Here is a 17179-nt window from a genome sequence, read left to right as displayed (position 1 = left end):
TCATCACACCTGGCTAGCCTCCACCATGAACTCTGTCTCTAGAGAGTGGTTGCAGAACTGGAGCATAAGAGGACATCTAGATTTTAAATAAACACCTTTTCCATATGAATTGAGACATAATCTCATTGCTGGAGGAGGACATTAATATGGAAGTCAGGTAGCAACTTTTTTTTTTTTTTTTTTTGCTTTGGGAGAGTCTTTTTTTTATGGCTTCCCTTACTAGTTCAAGAAGATCTATATTGTGGCACTACAGTAAAGCATTCCCATTCAAAGATGGGCATATAAACTTAATGGAAGTCCACTAGCTGAGAGAGCACTTGAGAAAAGTAAGTTAAACCTAATTAAACAAGTATTAATTCTTCAACCATTCCTGCAAAAATCAAAAGAAATGTTCTGCTTCTTTCATTTTTCCAGCTGAAAAGCTTCCAGTGTGGCCTGCACATTAAAGGATTCCAGCTGCTTTGCAAATCTACCTTCTTCCTCTTTCCTCTATATCCCATCTTATAGAGGTGAATCTTCAATCACCACAGTTTTGGTGGTGGTGACAATAAAAGGACAGTCTTCTGACAGCTCTGGAGAACCTGTAATTCATATTGCTTCTTGAAGTATTTGACTAGCTAACATGAAAGGCCAGATGCTTGCTTCTATTTATCAAGCCTCCCCTTTTCCATGCTGGTCTTTCTATCTTGAAAATGACTGACTTTGTCACCAAGGAGCTTTTTTTCTGACCCCTTGACATCAAGCTGGTCATCAGACTGAAGATGGGCCCTAGGCTTAGCTAGCTAGAACATGGCCTAGTCTTTGGATTTACAGGAACAGATGGCTTCTGCCTCTGTGATCAGCAGCCTTAGTAGTATTTTTAAGACATCTGAAGGCACCTTCGCACTGGTAAGGGTGGGAAGCTCAACACATTTCCATGCATCCTGCTGCATGCTTTCTGATTGAAATCTGGAGGAGGAATTGAGCTTCTGGCAGTGATTATGAGTTTGATAGCCACAAAGTTTCTTTTAAAGGCCCTGTTGTGTCAGGATGCAGATCCAGGTGCTAAAACATTCCTCTGAAGAGTTTATTTTCCTTAGGGAAGACCGAGTTGTATGGAGCTAACCTGTGGATTGAAAGGATCGAAAGCTGTCTGCAGTACTAAGAGGGTTTTTTTAAGCACGGTTCTCTCCCATAATTTGTTTTTCACATACAGCCTGTCACTACTTGAGGTGTTTGGCTTTCCATCCCTGTAGATAAATGGACACACCAAAAAGATGGACAGATATACTGGCACCAACACAGTTTGATTTAGGTCACTTTACAGGAGATACTCAAGTCAGTCTGAGGAAGCAAGAACGTGGCAAAAACTCTAATCTCAAGGTTTTGTTTTGTTTTGTTTTTAAAGCAGAAGTATCAGCTATCTGCAATTCAAAGTGAGAGGTTGAGGGTGGGGGGCTTATGCTTCCCATTTTGCTTTTTAGAAGGTCACAGTGAAAGCTTGTGATTGAATATTTTGCATGGAACTGCCTGTGACAAAGACGAGGGTTTTTCAGAGTGTTGTGAAAAGAGAGCGAGAGAAAGACCTGTATTAGATTTTTTAAGGTATATTTGAAAGAATGAAATAAAAAATAATGCTTTTAAATCCTCAGGGACTTTCCAATTTATCAAGAAAGACACATTCTTCCTAATGAAAGGTTACTGACCTTCATGAATGTGACAGTTCAATTACAGCCCATTCATATGCAGAGCAGCCGTTGATAAAGGATTTAGGAAATGTGACTAGCATAGCAAAAAATAAAGGGGGGGACAAAAATGTCTAGAAAATTATTTTTTATTGTGGAGCAAGAAATATAAATAAGATTCAGTCAGGTAGTAGAACCTTTTCTTCTCTGGCCCAGCAACCCATTAGTTTTGCTTCAGTGAATACATTGACTTTTTCCTCTTCTTTTTCTACTAATATTTCTGTCTTTTTAATCCTCTGAACTACTAAACCTAACAAATCATAAAGCCCTTGGGGTGCTGAGATGCAGGGTTTCAAACATTTTTTCCCTCTGACTGGCAGAGAAAGCTGGAATGTGTCCTAATGTTATTTTAAGTGCTTGAGTAGTATTTAAACTCTTAAATGGATGGAAAGTTAAAGCAGCAGCAAATGCACATGCACATACATGTACCCCCCCCTTCCCTTTCCTTCCACCTTATCCTCCCCCTGCTTCCCCCCACACACTGAGCTTGGCCTCTCCAAGGCTGTTAATAGCCAAAGCAGATATTGGCTAGACTCTCTGGAGCCAGCCTTCAGCCAATGGAGGGTGACACCTGTGAGCTGATGTTTGTTGAACTCCTCCAGGTGTAGGAAAGATGCTTAAATTGACATAAGGCAGGAGCTATAAAAACAGGCAAGTATGTCACTCATACATACAGCTCCTTGGAAGATCTCAAGGCCAAGTTGTTGCGAAATAGCTAGAAAGAAAGAAAAATGTTTCACTTGCTTTGAAATAATTCCAGATTATCTGTTTATCTATCCGCATGCACACACACACACACTTATGGATCTAGGCCTACGTGTGCTGTGTGCACATGAGGTATGCATAGAAAATAACATGAGGCATATGTCCTACATACACATATACAAGCCCATCTTGTATTTTAATGTGATAAGCAGGCTGAGCAGTTGTGGAGTTAGATGAGGACAATCCTTTGCTTAGTGTAAGCTCTCACAGGTGGTCCCAGATGGAGGAGCTGTGGTGGAAGCTCAGTGCTCACCTATATTTATGTTAGGTCATGATTACGTGGAAAGCATTGTCTTCCATGGAGCAGCAAATGTATTCTTGACTTTAAGCAAGTGCTCAAATCCAAGTGCAGTCAGGTGGGTGTGAAGAAGTGCTAAAACTGTCTGCAGAAGTCAGAGCCAAAGGACATTTCCTTGACCTCCACTCAGTATCTGTGAAATAGCACGCATGTTTCTGAGAAATGAGAAGCTCTGTTAATTGGTGCTACCTCCACCCAGATACAGAGCTGATTTTTTCCACTGTTCAGGCTGAGAAAAACTGCAGGGACTGAGGCTGTGAGATCCCTGTTCCTCCTAGAGGAGCAACTTCTGGGACAAGAGGCCAGTGCAGAATATTTTCTACTTCTGTTATGGTTGATTACAATTTCTGGGAAACCAGAACCACTCTCAGTACTTCAAGCTTCTGGACTAGATGTCTGTCTTCCATGCCTAGTTGCCTTTTCCAAGTAAATTTCAAGACCTATCCCTAGTGCATATTTTAAATGTCCTGCTTACTGGGTACTGAAGTTTGTACACGTTGTCAGGAAAGTCCTGAGGGGCCTGTTCTTGAAGTCATAAGGTTTGTCATCAGCAGTCACCCATTGGTACCGACGACTTTGCAGACTCTCAGCCTCTGTTGGCTCATTTGAGTTTAGGTGATCACTGTAGAGGAAAAAAACACTTCGTTGTCCTCAATCTAATTTTAGATCAAGGGCTGGCATGCGATTGGCTTTGGCAGCATTGTGTGATAATGTCTCATAGTGATGTATAAAAAAAAAAGTAATCAATCTGTCTTTATTGGTTCTTTCAGATGACTTTGAAGTGAATAATTGTAAGGTATTAAATTGTGGAAATCATGGTAGAAATTACCAGGATCCCTTTGGAATGGTCACATTCTTGCCTCTCTTTTAAACAAAAGTTCATCTGATCAGAGGGCTTTTTAAGGCAGAATGCTTTGTTCTCCCTTTTGTTCAGCATGTACCTGAGACTTTCAGGAGGGTGTTAGGAGGCCCCAAGAGAAATGAATCCAATACATGCCTGCAAGATCTGTTTCCAAGAAATCTGTTGATGCAGCATAGCAGACAACCCCGTGTCTGTTTTAACACTCTGAAATTTTTTGTATGCTTCTTGCTTTTCCTGGTAGTATGCTGCCCAGATTGCTCTAGAAGATCTGGGTAGACTCTAACAGACAGATGACCATCTCCCCTGTCATAGCTTTTAGCTGTCTCATAGTGTGACAAGATTAGAATCAAGGCCCTTTGAGCACTGGAGAGGAGCTTCCTAGTAGTATGCTCACCACTTGTTTTTAATGTTGAAAAGAAAAACAAGATAAAGGGATTGAAAATGTTGACATTTTTAGGTACAGAAAACCTCTCTGGAGTCTGTCTGTTCAGTTGGATTCATTGTAGGTAGGGTCCCAATCCAGCAGAACAGTTAAGCACTGAAGCTGGAATATTATTTTACGTGAACTGAGGACTGAATCAATTCTATTTAAAATGGAGAGAGCACAAGAACTAATCCAAGTACATTCTATAAAATTCCCCATGTCATTCCTCAGACATGTTTTCTGCAACCTTCACTAGTCTATTTGGACTATGATGTGACACAAAAGCTTTACTGGAATTCATCTGGGATAACCTTTCTGCAATGTTTTGTCTTTGCCTCTTGTAGATAACATATGCCATCTAGGCTTTTTGTTTTCCCTCGTAAGATCCACAAAGCAAGACTATAAAACTTTTGATACAGAAAATCTTTACTGTCTTTTGAAATTAGGCTTACTTTTCACCACTAGTAAAATGTATTTAATTTCTTTCCAATGGCCACTGGACAATTTGATCAACTCTAATTTTTAGGTAGCTTCATTTTCATTAAATTAGACATTAAATTTTAATATTCAAATTCAATTGAATGCAAAATAATAAGATAATTATTGATACCAGCATCATGAGAATATTTCTGATCACATTTGCTTCAGTTAAAAATACAGTCTTTGTTTTCTTCTTACATTTAATTTAAATTTAAAGTTTACTCTTGGCCCTGAGACTTGAGAGTGCAGTCAGGAATGTGGCTGAGAGCAGTCCTAATAGGCAGGCTGCATAACCTCACCAGCTAAAGCTCACAGGCTACGAGGGGGCTGTTCACTAGGGGAAAAAAACAGTCCACTGCTGCTCAAGCTAGCGTGAACTTTACATACGGCATGCCTTGCTGATTGATTAAAAATGTAGTCATCCTTAAAGACAAATTACCTAAGGACTTACAATAAGTCACAAATTCAAAGATGGTTTTATGTAGTGTACTTTTATGTAACAGACTCTTTCAGGATGAGGACTTTGCAGTCAGTGCAAGTTGGTTGGTGATTCCTGTTAGCTTGCTGGTTGAGGCAGGTTCTCCTGAACCAGTTCACGTAGAAACCAAACTGCACCTGAGCAAACATTGGAAGGTGGGGAAGGAATTGCTTTCAGTTCACAGCCACAAAAGTTAAGAGTGACTTATGCATGTTCCAGTAGGGAAAACTTTCTCCCACAGCCAATTGTTTGATAAGATATGGCAGGAATTAACTTTCACTGGGGCTAGTGAATATAAATTATTGTATGTCTGGCCCCCTCCTAGCTGGATTTAAAGGTGTATCTGGAGGAAAAATACTAATCAGGTTCTGTCTCTCAATTGCTCTTATGTCCTCAGTAAACTGGTATGAGACAGGAAAGCATTTGCATATATATTCTCTGGATAGCAAAAAGAGTAAGCAAAGAGATGTATGTGACAGTCCATGTGCTGCTTATGGCAGGCTTAATGGTTTGTGGTCGCAGTTTCAGTTCAGCCTGGAGAGCATCAGGAACAGAAGAGCAGGTCAGTGTGCAAAAGCACATTGTGGCCAGCCCAGCAAAATGGCCTCTGAAAGAGTATTCATCTCATTGATAGTCACTGGATCAAATTGTCCACAGATTTCCTTGTGTGAAGTAAGGGGGGGGGAAAAGGTCGTTTTCCAAGCAGATGTGATGCACTACCAGTGTGTGCTAGCAGTTGTCTTTTCACTTAGGCAGCAGATTTCAATATGGGCATCAATTCTTTCAGGTGCTGCTCATTAAACCTGTGGTGAAGAAGATAAAGGCAACAGTAAGTTACTATTATCTGTCTGGCCTAGCATATACTGTACATGTTAGGGTAGAGACCGCTCTGTCTAGTGTCTCACAACATATTGATAGTAGGAACTAGATGCAGACAGGCAACGTTGGCTCCTTTCCAGAAAACGTTACAACTAGATGTGTATATATCAAACTTGAAGTATTTAAACAGACCCCAACTCTGGCGCATCAAAGTGCCTAGAACACACGCTTCTTCAAAAGAGCCTTTTCTACTTTGGAAGAAGCAAGAAAAATAGTAACAGGCAAGATATATTACAAAATCTGGGCTTCAGTCCAGGAAAAGCACAAGTTTCCAAGATCCTCACATTTTTACATTATGGCCTATACTGAGGTCAAACCTTTTTAAGGTGCAGATTTTTCTTCTGGGTACTTGAAGAGGAAACAATGGGAGTTTGTTTCCGTTTTGTTTCTTATGGTGTGTAAAGGAATCCTGCTATGTTTGTTTTTTAAAAGGTTGTGGCTTCTTTTTTATTGGTAGGATTCTGTACTTGTCTTCTGGTTTGCAATGAGTCTTGCTGGAGCTCTTGGGGTTGAGGAAGAGAAAGGATACCGAAACTTTAACAGACTTTCACCAACATGCTTTTCAGCAATCAAGGAAAGCCTGCAAAAGCTTGGAACTTCTAAGGTTTTGTTCATTTAAAACAGGTTTTATTTTAATTGTATCTCATAACCCTACCGGTTTTCCAGTCCTCCAGAGTCTCACTATAGTAATGAGATAAATAAAGCATGGATTGCTATTGTCTAAAAAGAAGGAACTGGGAAAAATATCTCAAAAATAATATTAATAAAGAAAAAAACAGCTTAAAAAAAAATCCTGTCCTTTTGTATACAATAGGGATGGTCCTTAAAGATTTTTATTGGGTAAAGAAAAATCCCCAGTGGTTTCAGCAGTTCACATCTTCTGACCACAGTAAGTGGGGGTGTAGCCAGGGGATCACTCTGCATCAGGTACCATGCCCTTAGAGAGCAAACTGACATCAGCGTGGATTGGTATCCAAGGCTGCTTTCCCATCTTTCTCTTGGGTTCCCTTGAGGACAGTGCTGGATGATTCCAGATCAGGAGTGTGTTCAGCCTACCAGGGCAGTTGGTCCAGATAAGAGTTACAGCAGGTATATTATATATTACTGTCTACCCTTGGCCTTGCTGTGTAGACACTGATGAAAACCCTTTCCACTCATCCCCTGCCTGCCACAGTTAATCCTATGCACCCATTCTTTTTAATGCTGCATGTGAATACATGCAGATGTTGTTACTAAGATGCCTTGTTTGGGTTTATCTTACTTTCTATTTGCCTTTGAATGTAAAGGAGCCCAAGGGATTTCGTACTGAGACACATACTGACCATTCAGTGGTGCTATTAAGAAAAGAGAATAAGATATAATGGAGATACATCTCTTTCTGGCTAGTCAGCTACATAGTACAAGACTGATGCTACTTTCATGTTTTTCATGAATCACTGAGAAAGTCAGTATCAATCTTATGAAAGAAGGTAACAGTTTCAAATGGCTGCCCTATTGTACGTTAGAAACCTGTATGCCCATTGCACAGACTGTCTGCACACATATGTTTGAACATTTGCGTGTATTGACAGTCTGACAGATGGATAACACATTAGACCTACCATGTATGTGCTTGTGCAGATGCCCGTACATCCATCCTAAGCTCATCCAACCTGCTGTCTGTGAGGCCTGGCTGTTGTCTCAGTGCAGTTGAATGGGCCTGACTTGGCATGGGAAGTGCTGAACTAGGCTCCTTGGTGTGTTCAGTGTACCTGGACACCCGCAGCCTAGTGAGAAGCATGTTACTGCTCTTGCTCAGACCTGTCTGTGGGGCAGCCAGCAAGCTTAGGCAAATGTCTCAACGCTTCTTTTCAGTCAGATTTCTGACAGATAAACGAGGACATGTCTGGTGAAACTGGCTTCTAGAGTAGCCTTAGTAATCTGTCAGTTCTTGGCCTCCTGTGTGCCACTTTAATTACTGTTTAAGGAGGCTTCTATGCACTTCTGGAGTGCAAAACAACTGGTCTGCCTTTGCTCCATGCATCTCCTCTCCTGCAAGGAAGGCCAACAGAAGGGGCAAAGCTAATAGAAAATGGGTTGTCTCATAATCCTTCATGGCTGGAGTAGCCCTACAACCTTTCTAGAGACGCTATAATTTATAGTGAAAGCTGAAGTGGTGCAGAAGAGTCAGTCCTGGGCACTTTCTAGGGTGAACTTGGTGCATTTCCAGAGACCTCAGCATTTCCATGTTGCTTTCTGGCCTGTTCTTGAATTAAGTGGTAGACATTCTCATACTGAGAAACCTGGGAAGTCCACGCCTTCTACTTCTGCCTCATATAAAAGCATGCTTCATATATAATGAAAGATAAGGGCTTTATGTTTTTCTGCTAGAGAATGTGTGGGTAGGAAAACATCCAATCTGTCAAATTCTTCGTGACTAATAAATATTAACTGCTTCAAGTCTCCTAATTATCTCAATTTTAAAAAAAATCTGTGGCCAGCTACTTAAATATTTAACCATCTGCCAACAAGCACTCTTGGAGGTTTATTCTACAACATACAGGCAATGTTGTTGAAAATGGAAACTTTTAATACAGTGTATAGATGAATATGACATTAATCTTTTTCTTAAGTTGATAAAGATAGCATGTTAAATTTTGTCAGGGTCTCTACATAATGACACCCCCAGTCTCCTCTAAACATTCCTCCATTTGAACATGCCTGGAGATCAAATTGACACAGGAAAGTTGAAAAACTCCTTGTGTTAGGATATTGAACAGTTAGTTAACCCATGTTGAACACAATGGAGCTAGCCACAGGATATGCCCATTGACTCTTCTATGTGATGCAATAACCAAACACAGTAGGATGCACACAGAACAAGAATAATGATACTCATTTTCAATTCAAGCTTAGCAAAGCAGATGTATACCAGCTGGGCTCCCAGCTCATGGTCTTCTCACTTTCACTTTCTTTTGCATTCTTTGCTTCTCTTGATCTGGCAATGTCTGTAAGACTGATGCCTTGGGGGGGAAATGGGAGAGACAGAGACTTTGAAATCCCAGGCAGCAAGCAGGAACAATCCAGACAGCAGGTGATGCTTCAAAGCTTCAGGTCAGGATGAGTCATCAAGCCCTGAGGCCTTATATCCTTTCAGATCCCCAGAAGTCTTCTGAATTCCAGAATCTTACTGACCTCTTTAAAGGTGATAATGAATAATCAATACTCTATTTGATCCCTTGCATGAAGGTATTGCAACAAATGGTACTAGATCTTTTGAAAGGAAGAATAACATTTTGATCTTATATTGTAAAATTGCCATGCTCAAGACTACCTCCTGGCTCATATGCTTAATTATGTAATGACATCCAGCTGGACTACAAAGGACTCTTGCAGAAAGCCAGGCTCCCCTGAGAATAAAGTGTCTGATAGGAAATGTTTAGACTCTGAGATCCTCTGACACAAAATGATGTTTCTGAGGAGGATCCTATGTCGCATCATTTTTATGGTGTTTTGCTTGGGACAGATCAGCTGAAACAAGCCCATCCTCAATGCAAAAGACACTGATTGTGAGGGGACACAGAGCACATTTCAGGTCCAGTTTCACTAACACATAAAGAGAATGCCATTCAGTGAGATCTTCTAAAAGACTACAAAAGTGACCTATGCAAGGTCAAACTTACTTCCCTCATTTCCCATCGTTCCTCCTTTCCCACCAATTATACTTTCCCTCCATTGTTATATTAGACCTGTCTTGTGAAACACAAAGGGTGAGTGGCATCAACTTGAGCTCTCCCCTTACTAGTCAGGGAAATTAAAAACGCCTTTTGGCTATGGAATAAACTGTTGCGTTACAGATGTCTGAGCTTACAAAACTGCATTTGCTATCCAACTAAGGCAAGGAGCCCTGCTGAATCCAGGAAGAAGTCCTGGAGAGGTGACTGCCTCTTTTCAAGATGTCAGGGTAGTATTCAATTTCCTTTTTTTTTTTTTTTCTTCTTTTTTTTTTTTGGTGAAAGCTCTGAAATGCTCATTTCCTAAGTTATGATCCTGGGATGCCTGCCACTGGCTAATGTTTCAATCTGAATTACAAGTGGGACTTGCATGTCTTTCTTGTCTTCTGGGTTGGGATATGTACATCTTTATTGGTTTTTATAGCAGTTGTCTCTAGTACATAATGAAGTGCTAAGAGAAACAGTATGTACAGCCTTGAGTTTGAAGCCTGAGACTACAATATTTCCACTAACAGTGCACCAAGGGTATATGACAATGCAAGACCTCTAGTATTGATCCTGACGTGGACCTCACACATTTCCTGCCAGCAGCAAGGTCCATTAGTGGAGCTCTGATTCTGGTTGTGTGTTGTAGTAATGGCTGAAAGCTCTTCATTCAGTGAAGAGGCAGAGCAGCTTCAGTTGCCACCAGTTTTGGCTGAGGACAAGGATTGAATGATGTTTCACAAGCAGCAACTTCACAGGTTCTCCGGATGAAGTCTTGCTTTTATTGTCTTTAATGTGACTAGCAGTTCCGTGCTCTGTTTATGAGATACAGCAATTACTTCCAGGTGATTTTCTTTATTTTTTTATTCATTGTGCTTGGCACTGACTAGGTGAAAATGGGAACGTATTATTATGACTGTTGTAGACATTTCTAAATTGAAATCAAGAGAGAAGAATCTTTTAAGATGATCAGAGACTTACCATTTGCTTAAGTCTTAGGGATGGAAGGGCTGACTCCAACTCTGATGGAGTTCTGTTAAATCAGGTTTCAAGCATGCTCTGCTGTCCCAGTCCAACCCCCTCCCTTGAGTGAAGTTTGCAGCTATATTAGAAGCAAATATGTATGGAGGGAGGAATTACATGATAAAAAGCCATAGCACAGGAACCATTCCTAATGTTGGACCAAAACTCCTTGGAGTTGGTGGGGATGTGTACAATGACCACTGAGTTGCCATTCTGACACTGTTAGCTTTAACGTATTTGTCCTTTTCAGCTCCTGTTCAAAGACAAAGGCTCCATAGCTATTCCCACTTTTCACTGACTGTGCTGTAATCTAAGCTTTACTTTAGCCTTGCTCTTTTCAGTCACTTGTTTCCAAAGTTATTCCTTCCCTCTATACAAACTATTCAGATCATTTTCTGTGGGTATCCCAGTTCAGTGGGATCTTCCAAAAGGCTATCTTCCTGAAGGATAGGCATGCAAGAAGAAAACTTCATAATCATAGAAACAGAATTATGACAGAAGAAGACAATGTGAAAGACATCTAATATCTAAGCTGTAATACTTCATAATCAAGTGTTAGTTTTCTCCTGTCTCTGAATATACTATTTTTTTCTTGCTTTTCAGTGAATTCTTCTATTCGCTGTTGGGCTTTTATGTATATATCCTTATGTATGTATTTGTGTGTGTGTATATATACACGTGTGTTTGTGTAAGTATATATGGAGATATATGCCACAGTTTGCTTTAAGGTAAATTTATAGTAGTTGTTGATAGCTGAAGCAATAAAAGGAGGGAAATTAATGTATAAAGGAGCAGAGATCCTGATAGTTTTATAAGGCAACACTAAAGGAGCTTGCAATGTCTTTCTATTTCATAGAAAAGTCCATGACTGTGCATCTAATAAAGTCAAGAAAGTTGGGACACAAAAGTGGTAGAATGCATTGACAATTAATTCAGCCCTCTTTCGACTGGTGATTGCGGCGGGCGGAGGAAGCAAGCAGCCGATTCAATGTGAATGATAGAGCAAGCTTCAACTTTATTGACAGAAATCACACCTTATATAAGCACTCTACAATAATCATGCATACTACTCACAAATCTATTGGATACATGTAAAAAGCTACATTATAATATCCCAGCCCCCTGTGGCATCTCAGACATGTCACAACATCTTCCCTCTTCTGGCCTGCCTCCTTTCCCAAGGTTGTTTTTACCATCAAGGCCATTGTGTACCTCAGTTTCTCTCTTTGTTAATATAACAGTCTGTTGTTAGCATAACTGTACCCTGGGTTTTTTCCTTTGTTTACCTCAGATGGCTGCAATCAGCTTTTGCAGAGACCCATGGCCTTGCTCTCTGCAAGCTGTTCTCCAACAGGTGATGGATTTGCTGTAGATGGTATCAGTAGGTGCAGCAGAAATGGGATGCAGTGTATTTTTTACCTGGAAGAGAAATACAGTTTCTGACTTCTGTGCCTGCAATTTTTGACTCTCTTTTGCTTGCTTTGCTAGTCTGGTGATGCTATCAACTTCATGAGAGCTTTTGTTTAGGGTTGTTTTTTCCCTCTCTATTTTCCCTCCCCCCCACTGAGCCCCACTATTTCTTTTCATGCTTTGGCTGAATGTAAATGAAATGTTCTGACTGCCAAGAGCAACCTATAAATAAGCATAACCAAAGCAAAACTTCATTTAAATGTCAAACAGAAACTCTGGTCTAACCCTAGCTCAGTCATGCCCTGTGGGGTTGTCAAGTTAGTAGCAGTGTACTAGTTCTCCTGCATGTGGCTACTACAGCTGCAGCAGTCTGGTACAGAAGCACCCAGAAAGGTGTAAATCAGTTTAAATACTGGTAGCAGTCAAGTTATGGCAATGCAGTTCTCAGAACATGTTAATTAGCTGTACTTTTTCATGCCAGTTTGCTGAGGTCTGTGTTAACACAACTACTGTTGGTTCACAGATAGTTTTCTGGTCTCCCTTGGGGTATGTACTAGCCTGTGCTACACAGCACCCACCGTATGACTGCAATTTAGATATAGCTTCAAATAATGTCAGCAGTCTTGCACTGAAACAGGGCCTTGCTGTTCTCCAATCTCCCAGGGGAGATCAGTGAAAAGGAGGCAAGGTCACAAAGTGGGAGCATCTTGGCCTGTGACCAGGGGGGATGTGCACTGCAGTCCTTTTCAAGCAAGCTTGCTCCTAGAGCCCATTTAAAATCTCTGTAAGTCCAGATCCAAGGACGCAGTTATGATTAAGGCCCTCATCTACTGTCTCTTAAAGACTTCCACTGACTAAGTGGGCAGCTGGAAGAGTCTGAAAAGCCAGAGTCTGCAAACAAATGGTACTTTTCCATGGATGATGCCTTTGATTTCAATATTTACATCCTAAATCACTATTCAACCATTTGAAAACTGTGATCCAGATGGCTGTACCTGGCTTAAAGGACTCTTTCTCAAGAGATAGCCTTTCCATTCTTTGTGATTAACTGTCAAAAAACATATCAGGCTTTTCTCCCACGTTGCCTAGTCATCACTCTAAAATCCTCTTTGGACTAAAATAATTAGCAAACAATGTGCTGAAGACAAGGTTTTCAGTAAATAAAAGTGTATTTTATTAAAAAGGGGTTGAAGGAGTTAAAAAACTAAAACAGAGTTCATTGCAAGCCTTTACATTTTGAAAACATTGATGAAATTAGTTTTTCACTGTTTTACCAGTGCTACTTTCAAGCTTCCTTCCCACGCTGTTGTGCAAGTTACTTGCAGAAGTACTCAGGGATACAAATCTTCACCAAGCCTGACTCCTAGTTTCTCTGACAAATGCTCATGCTGTGAAAGAAGAGGCATTCAGCCGCCCTGGATTGAGCAGGCTGTCAGACATCCCCAGAGAAGTTACCATGAAAAGAACCTTCTTCAAAACTTTGTTTAAAGTGAGGGCTGTTAATCAAGGCCTTGGTGCTCTCATTAGAGAGGGGAGGAACCATTTAAAGTCAGGAAGCTGCAGTATATGAAAGTCATGAAATTGAAATGAACGCATCTTTTGCCAGCTGGTTTCACACCCCCAGTTGGCAATCCACAAAGGTTTAGAGGGGGAATTAAATCAATTTTTCAGCAGAAATAACTATTTTTGTGATTATCATATAGATTCCATGAGCTACACTTTGGTCCTATCAAGACAGGCAGGCAGCTGCATGAGAGGTGGAAAGAGAAAATGATTGAGATGAAATCACCACCAACAGCTACTGCGGGCAGGAAGGCAGCGTTGGATCCCAGCCACAATACTTCTGCAACCTGGTTTGAATGGGCCTGATGGGATGCCATAATGTAACCTACACTGAACAAGGTACGTGGAAAGCTGTCTGACATGGGGCTCTATTTCAAAGAAAAAATACAGATTCCTTCCAGGCTTTAATTGCTTTTATTTTACTTGTTTTGCTCTTGGGGCTAAGATTGCCTTCAATAAAATGAGATTAAAAAAGTAGAGTGAAATAACACTCTAAACCAGAGTCAAGTGAGAAGAGCTTGGAGAAGAAAGGGTTTTTCTCAGTGTCAGCCTGAAAGGCCCAAATGAAATGGGTGATTGAAGCTTCTTATCACTGTATGGGGTACAGTTCTTCTGTTCTTTGATTTTTTCCCAAAAATCACTGGCCGCCTAAGCCCGTTCAGTGTTATTAGGATGGAAGTGATTTTGGTCAGGAGATTGCTGCCTTACTTCAGAACTGATGACTCAGGTCCCACCTTCATCAGCTCTGGGCACAGTCTTACCCTCCAAGCATAAATGCTGCAACTGAGTTTCCAGCAGCAGAACAAATCTGGTTTGTGTATCAAAGGTCGGGATCAAGTCCTCAGCTGTGAACTGCAGGAGTATAAATACTCTCTGGCAATTGGACTTCTGTTGTCTGGTGTATCTTCCTAGCCAACCAATGTGGCTCCTGCTGTTTCTGATAGCAATTTCCCCATCCCCTTTTGGATTAGTGGAAATTCATCCCTGTGCAAAGAGCACATGTATCTCTTGAAGTCCCAATTTATGTTCTGTTGTGATTATTTAAGAAGTGCCTGGGAGTCTTGTAGGGACTCAGCCCTGGGACGAACTAAAGATCAGTTTCTATTTACTGCAAAGTACCAAAAAGCATCACAGACAAACATCCCTGGCAGAAAGTAGAGAACAGCTAGCTGTGGCACTCCAGCTACCTCGCCACTGGTGTGACATGAATGCTCAGAATGTCTCTGGCTGTATTTCTGTGTTAAAACAGAGTAAAGGGAGGCTGAGAAGGAGAAAATAAAATAAATGACCTTTTTGAGCTCTTCTAGAACCAGCACTAATTTAGACAGCAAAAAGTGAGGAGGTCTGTCCATAAACTCTAGGCATTGGTTTAACAGTTACTGAATATTAGGGATAAAAATTGCTTCTCTGTCTAGAAGATGGCATGTCAGTTCTTGAAGTCTTACAAATAAGACTCCCTTGTATCACCCCACTCCACAGAAGATCCCACCTGTGAATATTTGTTCTGTTATGAAATAGAAATAAAAATGGGCAGGTCATGGTTTTAGAGACTGGTTTTAGAGACCTTTTTTTTTAACTCTGTCTAGAAGACTCCACTGATTTATCCAGCAAAAGAGAAGAGAAATATCCACAGTCTCTTGTTGTTGGTTTGCCAATTATTGAATACTATACAAAAACTGCAGATCAGTAGTACACAACCTTTTCAGAACCCATGTGTCATTCTGACAACTTTCCAGGACCAAGGGGGGCAGACTTAATCTGCATATATATTAACATAAATTTACATAGGAATTGAATCAGAGATGAATGTGCGCAGTTGTTATTATTGTGTATTTACAATAAACTTCACTGTAAGTGTTGACAGCACTTCACAAAACAGAGAGGAAGACAAAACATTCTTTGAGAGTCAAAGAGTAAATGAAGCACCATTTTCTTGAAAATGGTTCCTCCTGTCTTCCCAAAATTTGATATAGCCACAGGCACCAAGGAATGCAGCTTTGAGACTGTCAGATGGCTACTGCATTTGCGTGACTGGCAAAATAAATTGATCTTCTACAGAGGAATATGCTGTGGTCTGTAGTTGGAGAGACTGATTTTTTTCACGATGGAGATAAGGATTCTGGAATTTCTGTACCCTCTTCCTAAATTGTGTCTCAACGCCTCCTTTTTTGCTGATCTACATGAGTTCCACCTCTCTGAGATCTGTACAGCAAGAGGAGAAGTTTCACTTATGTTTCTGCCTACTTGCTGATTGACTGTTTACCCACTGGAGTTGGCATTTATGAGTCAGAGGTGAGTTCTAAGCCTATGCTGGAAGAGGAATTGCAACACTGGTGCAGATTCAAGGGCAAGACAATGAAAATTTGCTGTCTTCTGGTATGGGAAAGTCAGCGGTGCACAGTAGGGTTACAAACACAACTCTCTCGTGCTATTTCATTCCAGGAAGACCCTTAAATAGATGTGCTTTTGATGTGGAGCAGAAGGAAAAAAAATATTCTAAGGTTGATTTTTTTCAAAAATTAATCAGCAGTGGGCATTGACATTTAATAAAATGGCCTGTAGCATCCCTGGCCATAGAAGATCCTGGGAAAAACTCCAAACTGCCAACACAATTGCTGGATAAGCCTGCCTAAGGGACCTGGAGGGCACTGCCAGAAGAAATATCCCCTTTAACTTTCAGCCACGTTGATGCTGTGCATTCATTACCAAAGAGGTGGAAGAACAGCACAATGTGCTCCGAATAAATTGTTCAATATACTTGTTTAGATTTTGGAGTTAACTCCTATTTAGACTATTATACACAATGCCTTTTGTCTTGAGAAAGTGCAGAATAATAAGGAAAATTATGTATGTGTCCAGCACAGTTCTCTCTCTACTATGTTTTTGGGGGTAATGTTGTTCACAATAGGGAGGGAAGTGAATTAAACCTTAAAAATATACACCTGTCAGTTCAGGTAAATCTGATTTAGATCCAGGGTTGAATGTGGCAGCTTGGGAAATATCTTGTTTAGAGCTAAGTGGATCCCAGCAATGGTTTGAGGGTCAGATGTGGTACAGGCATAAATCAGAGTAAGCCCCTGCAACCTTTATGGGAAATGTACCACTGTGGGAGCCTGGTGTTGTTCAGAACATCTTTTGGCAGGTCTGACCTCCCTTAGGACCTTGGGAATGAGAGAAAAGCGCATGTGAGTTGGGGCTCACAGTCCCAAGTATGTTACCGTGACAGCTTAACTAGTAACCCTGCATCAGCTACTGCTTATATGTGAGCTCTTAGACTGTGGTATGAAATAATGCAATTTATCCTAATCTTTTTTGACTCTGAGTTATCTCTGTGAGCTTAGGTCTGAAGAGGAGAGAAGAACAATGGCATTTTTAGATACTTCTCCGGTGGGCCCAACCTCAGGCTGTAACTGCACCTACAGGAATAGGAGATTGATATGGTAGCACATGTCTCTTTGGCAAATTTTTTTCTGGGCTGTTTGGTTCAAAAGCTTGTCTTTTATATTGTATGAGTCACTTTGCTATTGGCACTCTAAAACTGGAGAATGAAACAATCCTTCTGCAAATCTCAGGAC

Source organism: Athene noctua, chromosome 2, assembly GCF_965140245.1.
Source record: "Athene noctua chromosome 2, bAthNoc1.hap1.1, whole genome shotgun sequence".
Lineage (NCBI taxonomy): Eukaryota > Metazoa > Chordata > Aves > Strigiformes > Strigidae > Athene > Athene noctua.
The sequence above is the reverse complement of the archived record's forward strand: the minus strand, read 5'-3'. Positions refer to the sequence as shown.